Genomic DNA, 9380 nt, shown 5'->3' on the forward strand with positions numbered 1-9380 from the left:
ATGATCCACACAGTCAAATGCCTTTGCATAATCAATGAAACACAGATAGACATTCTTCTGGTATTCTCTGCTTTCAGCCAATATCCATCTAACATCAGCAACAATATCCCTAGTACCATGACCCCTTCTAAACCCTGCCTGGACTTCCAGCAGTTCTCTGCTGATATGCTGTTCTAATCGTTTTTGGATAATCTTCAGTAGAATCTTGCTTTCATGTGAAATCAATGACACTGTTCTGTAGTTTTCACACTCAGTTGGGTTTTCCCCATGTATTCTTGACAAGTACTATATTGGTAGAATAAATGGCCTTACAAAAATTTCCTTTACAAGATGATATCTCATGTCAGTCACTAATCAAATTATCTTTCTAGGATTTTTTCTTTAATATAGCACTAGGAGGAGGAGATTTTTTTAAAAAAGATTTTTATTTTATTATTTTTGTGTGTGTTTACCATCAAATCAGATCTGATGTGTACAGGAGGAGATTGTCCCTGCTTCTCCAGCAGAGCATCGGGTGGATTTGAACTGTGCAACTCTGGCATTGCAGTGCAGCTCCTTGACACTAGGCTACCAGAGCTTCCTTTGGAGGAGGAGATTTTATATCTGTTTAATTAAATCATTATATTTATATATAAGTAGAAGCTAGCAATGGTCAATGAACCATCTTATATGAAGAGAGAAAAGAAAGAAGCCCACCTGATGTCAACTATCATATGTACATGAAGTTAATCTCACAACTTTGTGGAAACCTATGACTTTAGAAGTTATTATTTCCTTTTTTTTCTCCCCTAAAGTAATTTTAGTTGAGATTCTAATCTCCAATTCAAATGTCATTTTGTATAAATTCTTTCTTTTTAAAAAGAAGACTAATTTACATAGTAAATATATTACAGTTACTCTGAATGTTCCATGAACTGTCACAAGAGTTGTCTGTCTTTGAGGAAGTGGAATTAAAATAGTCTTTATTGAAAAGTATGATAAAATTTCATCTTACATATTTTGGACCTGTTTTTTTGAGGTACTAGTCCTTGTGAAAAATACATTCTTGAAAAAACAGGTTCAGCAAAAGAGAGAAGATCCATCAATGAGATATATTGATATAGTTACTGCAATGATGGACTTAAGTATTAAAAAGATTGTAAAAAGTGCAGGATAGGACAAAGCTGACCTTTTTTTTCCCATAGGCTGTTTTAAGTTATAAAGTCAACTTGATAGCACCTAAAACCAAAACAGTAACAACTTATTCAGCTAAACATACTATAAATAATATGTTGTATTGTTGTTGTGTACCAATGAGTCAGAGCCGACCCACAGCTGATCCTTCAGCAGATTTTCAGAGACAGTTAATCACATGGGAGGAGGATGCCCATCTTTCTCCTGTAGAACAGCTAGTGGGATTTGAACTGTGTGCTTTGGGATTACAACACAGCTTCTTACCACTAGACTACGAGAGCTCCACTATAAATTATATGGCTACTAAAATTACAACAGTAATTTTGAAAAGCAAGATTTTTTTTTAGAGGGAAAAATTATGATACTTTATCTCACATGTTCATGGCATGTTGTCAGAAGGATTTGTCCTTAGAAAGAGACGTGAGGATTGCAAAAGTAGAAGGTCTGTAAACGAGAGGATCCTCAATGGAATGGGGTGACTTAATAATTATAATAATGGGATTGAACATAGCAGAGATTAGGAAGACTGTGCAGGATCATTAGTTCACTATGATTTGGAAATCGATTTGGTAGCATATAAGACATTTGTCTTAGTATTGTACAGTTCATGTTTATGCATAATAAAAATGTATATTTCATAATGTTTTAGTATTATACAGTTCATGTTTATGCATAATAAAAATGTGTATTTTATAAAATAGGTCTTTAGTGTGTTTTAAATTTGTAAACCATATCAATCAATATATTAAAAATATGTCAAGTATTTTGTAAGACAGCAACGTTCTCCTATAATATAATTTTTCTTGTTGCTATTGTTAAGTGCCATTGAGTCATAGAAGATTTATAGTGACCCCTATTAATGAAAGACCTGAGAACTTGTATGACTTTCATCATTTCTCTAAGCTCAGAAAGTTTCTGGAGGCAAGCAATATTGGAAGTGAATGCCACTCCTGCTCTCAAGCCTGTTTTAATCTGATAGCTCCACCAAACACTGCACACCATTGGTAACCATTATCTCATTTGACACATCAGTGTCACAGTATTTAGCATCAGAGCAACCATCACAAGTATAGTCTTTATATCTAGAAATACTCATTGTATATAGAACTTAAATTACCACTGTTAATTACATAGTATTAACATAATTACATCTTGGAAAATTTTGTAAAATTACATCATAAATCAAAATCCATAGATGTTCTATGAAAAATACCCACATTTCATTCAGTTATTGTAATAAATTGAATAATATAAACATGGTTTAAAATGAAAATTAAGTTTCAAATCAAGGTACTAAATAATAGAAGGAAATTAAAATTGTTTTATTTGGATAATCTAGGTAATCTGGCATTGCTGTGATGCTGAACATTGTTCCTTTAGAGTGTCAAAGGTCGTAACAACTACCCTTGATGGACAGTGCTGGTTTGGAAGCAGGAGTGGCATCTACTTTTAAACAGAAACTCTGGAAACTCTGTGAACATTGAGAAACTATTACAATAATAGAAAGGATTTATGTCCTTTTTTTTATAGCGTCACTATGAGTCATGCTCAATTCAGCAGCAATCAACAACAGCAAACAGCAAAAGAGTTGTTCAAATAGGAAAAGAATTACAGAAAAAAATAATCACTGCCATTTTCTTAGATTAAGTGGAATTTAATCTTTCATCCTGTGGCCCTCAGGCCCAGTTTCAATTGTTTTTGGTCAAACATTCTTCTATGTGGTATAGCAGGGGTCTGTCTATTTGCTGTATGGAGGTAACTCATGGTTGTTGTAATGCTAAACACTGACTCTGATGTGTCAAATGTGGTAATGGTTACCCAGGGTGGGCAGTGTTTGGTAGAGTTCTCTGATTAAAACAAGATTGGAAGTAGGAATGACATCTACTTCTGAAACAGCTTGCCTCTGGAAACTCTATAAATTTAGAGAAACAGTGAAAGTTATACAAGTGTTCAGGTCTTTTGTTCATAGGGTAGCTATGAGTCATCTACAACTCAATGACATTTAACAACAACAACAGTATTCTGGTTTGAGTGGAACTTAATTTTTAGTTTAATCAATGCAAATAATTGAAGAAAGAAAGTTTGACACTTAACAGTTTAGAATGTAAAGACTCCATTTTACATATTATTATTTGAACATCAAATATTTTAATTCTGTGATTATGGCAATAAAGTCTTCTCATTGAGAATTCTATTTGCTTCTTTATGAGAATAAACTTCATAAAACACAAGTGTTTCTTGAAGAATTTTAAAAAATAATCATATATTACCATGTTCATAAATGTAAAAAGGAAATTAAAAGTACTTAACATAAAAATCACAAAAGCTATTAGCTAATTTTGGTTTTGTGGTAGGTAATTCCTTTATTTTGAATGTCACAAAATAAAAATTACCATTTGAGAGAAACCCATTGAAATTTCCATCATTCTGTTTTAAATAATTAGATAAGTTCTTATCATTTGACAGATGGTTGAAAATGTCTTCACTATGCTTCTGGTAATTATATAAGAATGGAACATGCATTTTTATTTGTTTTAACAGTTGGCAAGTTGGTTGCCAGTGAACTGAACCAGACTGACACTTCACTAGTAATCTGTTTGTCATACAGTTTTTTAAATGTAAATTAATGCACAGCACATAAAAATCAATCTATTTTACATAAAAAAATATGTATATCTGCTTCTCTCCAAAAGTCAGAAGACTTGACAAAATGGATCATATTCCCAGAAATTACAACCCATTTGCACAGAATAATAGTTGCCCATTTAGATAAGTAGTGGATTTTCTACCTTGATCCTTTTTTTAACTATTACATAGAACAATGTTGACTCTTTTAACTCTTATAATATTTTAGCTACTATTTATTCATACCTGTCTCCTTACCTTTTCAATCTATATGCAGAATAGATTGTTTGGGACACTGGACTTTAAGAAGAGGAATGTGGCATCAGGATTGAAGGAAGACTCATCAACAGCCTTCATTATGCAGATGATACAACCTTGCTTGCAGAAAGTGAGGAGGATCTGAAGTGTTTGCTGTGCTAGGCTAAGTACTGCAGTTTTCAATATGGATTTAATCTCAACATCAAGAAGACAAAGGTTCTTACCACGGGGCCAATTGGTAGGACCATGATGAATGGAAAGGAGATTGCAGCTGTTAACAATTTTGCTGGGCTCCACAATAAACACTCTTAACATCAGCAACCAAGAAATCAAAAGATTAATTGCTCCAGGGAAAGAAACTGTCAGAAACCTCTTAAGAGTATTGAAGAGCAATGATTTCAGTCTGTAGAGTAAGGTATGCCTGATTCAGGTCATGTTCTTCACAATTATTTGTTATCCATCAGAGAGCTGGACCATGACCAAAGATGACTTTGAATTGTGGTGTTAGAGAAGACATTTGAACATACCATGGACTGCCAAGAAAACAAATATATTTGTTCTAGAGAGGTGAAACTAGATTTCTGCTTAGAGACGAGGATTGAAGCTCCATCTTAGATATTTTTGGCTTGTGGCCGAGAATAGCGATTCCTAAAGAAGGACATCATGCTTGGAAGGGTGGAGGAACAACATAGGAGATGCAGACACTTAATGAAATAGATTGCCACAGTAACTGAGGCAAAAGGGATAGGTGTGTCTGAGACAGTGAGACTGGCTCGGGATAGAACAGAGTTCACAGCTATTGTCCATAGAGCCACTTGGAGTTACAAGCAACTCAAAGGCACTGACCTTGAAACTACTCCACAGAAACAGACCTAAGAGCTATTGCCTAAGTTTGTTGGAAAACTGGGATGGGAAAACATAATTTGCAGGACTAATAGATTTGTAACACTGGCTGAAAGTCAGGAGTTTGAAGGTTGTAGTGCTTATGAACACATTTCAAAAGCTGTCCTGATTGAGGGATTGTATCTTGTTGCCAACTTGAATTATAACCTTTTTTACTTCCGTAATATGATTCTGAGGAATTTCTGGTAGCCTACTGCTACAAAGATGCACTGAAAACCTAAAAACATATGATTCAAATTCATCAGCTACTCTGTGGGAGGATGGGCAACCTCCTCCCTTGTGATTTACTGCCTCTTTAAACTCACTGAAGGGACTGAAGGAACTTGGCTATGGGCCAGTTTTTACTTGATGGTACATAACAACAACAAGATCATTCTGTTTGGTCTGAGAATTATTGCAGTGGATTTTGGATCAAGTAGGGCTGTAAGATTGATGTTGGGGTGAGTAAAAAGAGATGCAAGAAAATGGGATACATGTTTATTTTCATTGGAACTAGTTTTGTGTTGTGAATGTTATTGATGTGAATCATTATCCCTTGTGTAATTGATGGAAATCAATTATAACCGTCTCCATACCACCTTTGCTCTTTTTACAGCAGTACAACTCATTACATTTTATAAGAATCACAAACTGGTATTTTACATAATTTTGATAGGGTTTGCAATTGAAATCTAAACTAAAGCTATTAAGTCAGTAGCAACATTTTATCATTTTAATCAATTTTTAAAGTTATTGGATATTAGCAATATTGATAGTTTTTCTTTTTTAATTTGGGATTTTAATTTCACAAGCTTTTATTATTTTGCTTTTTCATTATTTTTATTCTTGGATAGCAAAATACATCTTTTAATATGTGAAATGAAAAGTAGAGATATTTGTAAGATTACTTCCAAAAGTGTAAATCAGCCAAGCTCTTCCAAAAAGTCAAATGTTAATATAGGTTATTCTAAAGATATCTCGACATTCAACCGTAATAATTCTATTTTAAAGTACTATCTAAGACATATTTTCTGCAGTGACTCATATGATTTTCTATTCACCTTATTACACAAAATAAAGTACCAAAAAATCCTGGTACCATCAAGTAATGTCAAAACACATAGTGATCCTCTACTAGATTTCTCTCTCTGTAAATCTTAAATGATATTAGACTATGTATTTTTTTTATTCCATAGGGGAGTTCGTGGATTTGAATTGCCATCCTTTTCATTAGCATCCCATCAGAAATCCCATTATGCTATTATAAACTTGGAAAAATATGTTTAACTATTTTAATTTAATATCTGATGATATAGATACAAATGATAGAAGGATAAAACGATTGACTTAGAATTACAAATCCTTTTAATACTTGGAAATTTCTTACACGGTACTATTAACGAAAGAAAATTTAGTAGCTCAAGGGAGAATTTCGTTCAAATTCTATTATTTTACCTGATGCACAGCCTCTGTCTTTGAGTGGAAGCTTGCATATTACAACGACACATTTCAGTAAAGCCTCTAGATAAATATGGAACAGAAAAAAAATGTCTGACTAGCAACCTGTAAAAATCAGCCAATTAAAAAGTCCGTGGTTCACTATGGTCTGTTTTGTAATTGATAATGGAGATGTCATAGGACCAAGAAGCAGTTTATTCTGTTGTGTATAAAAGTTTTGTGACTTAGAGGCTGACTTAATAGTAGCTGAAAACAACATTAATGAAACTTCACTGTAAAGAAATGAATACATTTGAAACTAATTTAAAAAATACATGTTAAACGTTTTAAAAAGTGAAAATAAAGTAATAAATAAAAAGAAATATTTTATTAGTATGTATTTACTTGTAAATAAATAAGTACATAGAATGTAAACATAGATAACATTTTCATACAATTTGGAGAAAGACATCATGCAGTATATATGTAAATAGAGGAGCAGGGAGCATGAAATGAAAACATAAAACAGAGCAAACTCTTAAAGTAAGTATAAGTTTATAATCTTAATTGTAAGATTAAGATTATGGAATAGGAAGTGTTGTATTCAAAATCCCAGTTTTAATTAGTATATTGAGTAAAGACAAGACTAGCATATGAAGTTTGCAGGTTAACATAAGAGTAATACAGACCTGTAGAATTAGTAGAAGGGTGCTCAAGTGACTCTGAAGGAAGTTTAAAAAAAAAACAACAACAACCTGACAATAAAAAAAAAAAACAAACAAAAAACCACAAGGGTCTCTGAAAAGTGTAGGTAGTCATCAGAACTTTTCAAGTCTGTGTTAAAAAAAAAAAAAAAAAGAAAGAAAAATTGGCAGAGTTAATAGTGGTTCTAGTTTCTAAAATGTGAAACTAATTTTTTTGTCTTTAACATAGTTAACTTTTTTGTTTTGTATGCTAAGATGTCTCCAGTTTGGGGCTGGTATCCAGTTTGGGAAGATGTGTGGAGCACTTGGATTGACAAAGCTCTGTTATATGTGGAGGGGTGTGTGTGTGTGTGTCTTGTGAGCTGATTTAATTTGGCCTTGTATTGAAAAACACGGTTGGTTTTGGTTAAACATTTTTCTTAGTGGTATAGCATTGGTCTGTCAATTTGCTTTACAGAGGTAAACCATGGTTGTTGTGATGATAAACAAAGTGACACTGATGTGTCAAATATGACAATGGTTACCCATGGCGGACAGTGTTTGGTGGAGCTTTCAATTAAAACAAGCTTGGAAGTAGGAGTGGCATCCACTTCAAAAATAGCTTGCCTCTGGAAACTCTATGAACTTAGAGAAACGGTGATAGTTATACACCAGGGTTCAAGTGTTTCATTCATAGGGTCACTATGAGTTGTCTATGACTAGACGGCACGTAATAACAACAGCAACATGCTAAGATGTCTAGTACAAACTATTGACCTGTAAGTTATGGAGTTATACACAATAGTTATTGATAAGTTAGTGAGAATATCAGGGATGTTTCATCTTAAATAGCAGTTCAGACTCATTAAGTGAATTCAAAGATAGATATTTTATAGGTGTGGCATTGTACAGTCACATACATATTGTAAGAGGTAGAATGCATACGTTTTTTTGAGACTACTTGCATCTATCACGTTGACAAATTGCTATGTGCCCAGTTTCTTAGGCCACATCTATCTTAGGAGAAAAGAAAAATAAATACCAAAAGTTGCTACTTCAGGGGCCAGAATTACTACAGGAAAAGCACAATTGTTGATTACATCTTCTGATTTTATGGTTGCATGTACCATATTTGAGTGAAAAATTTCAATTTATTAATTGAATATGCTTGACTACAAGTTTTGTGTAGGTAGGGAAAGCTCAGCTTAACGTACAGTTTTGAAACCAGGGCATTATAAAAGTGAAAAATATTTTTTCTTTATGTATCTATGTATTTTACTAAACACAATCACAAGACTTCTGGATGAGGAACAGTCATCCACTTTTATTTCTTTTTCTGCTGTTGTTGTTTTTAAATTAAAGCAATAAATGCATCAGTTCCCTTTACCTTATCCTCAGAGTGATCACGGATAGTACACTTGGAATAAAATGCAAGTAAACCTGTGTATAAAAATAAGTCTATTTCACACGCAAAAAAGGTAGTACAAATTACAGGCTAAAACACTGCTAGTGTCCTTGAGTAGTGATTATGCTAATAAGCTCTACAGTTAATCAAAGTTTGGAGGTTCTAGTTCAAAAAGTGTTTGTTGTTGTTGTTATGAATCGTTGAGTCTGATCTGACTCATAGTTTACTTTATACTGGGTTTTCAGAGTCATTTGGTTGTATGGGAGGAGATTGTACAACTTTCTCCCAAGTAGCAACTGGAGGATGTAAACCATTTGCCTTCAGGTTGCCAGCACGGCTCCTTACCACTACTAGGCTATCACAGATCCTTCCATCCAGAGGTACTTTAGAGGAAGGACTGGAGATCTGGATTAACCCAAAATCTTGGATTTTAGTTTAAGGATTAGAGTTAAATTTTAAACTAAGTATAGAGTTGTTTTATGGTTAGGTTTAGAGTTACTGTTTGGATTAAATTTTAAGATAATCTCAAACCTTGGGTTTAGTATACTTTTAGGGTTATGATTAAGGTTGGGGCAAAGCCTAGAACTTGGAGAATAGTTTACTCAGACATTTATGGAGTTACCAGAGAGGTGAAATATATGGTATTTTTTGTTTCTTTATTTTATACTATTGTCACCCTTTCCTCCCAGAGATGAAGAAAGATAAAAACTTCATTACCTTAAAGTAGATAAATCTTTTGGCATATAAGCTAATATATTTTTTTACAATCCTTTGAAATGATTAAACACACTTCTTTTGATCTTTTGAGATGCATCTCTAAAATCTCTCCAAGGGACTTCTCTTTATCAAGACTCTGCTTACTAATCCTTTCACTTCCAAGTCTTGCCAGCAAGTTTTGCTCAGAACTCAATCTCATA

This window comes from Elephantulus edwardii, unplaced genomic scaffold (assembly GCF_000299155.1).
Source record: "Elephantulus edwardii isolate Elephantulus edwardi_28Jun2011 unplaced genomic scaffold, EleEdw1.0 scaffold00036, whole genome shotgun sequence".
Classification (NCBI taxonomy): domain Eukaryota; kingdom Metazoa; phylum Chordata; class Mammalia; order Macroscelidea; family Macroscelididae; genus Elephantulus; species Elephantulus edwardii.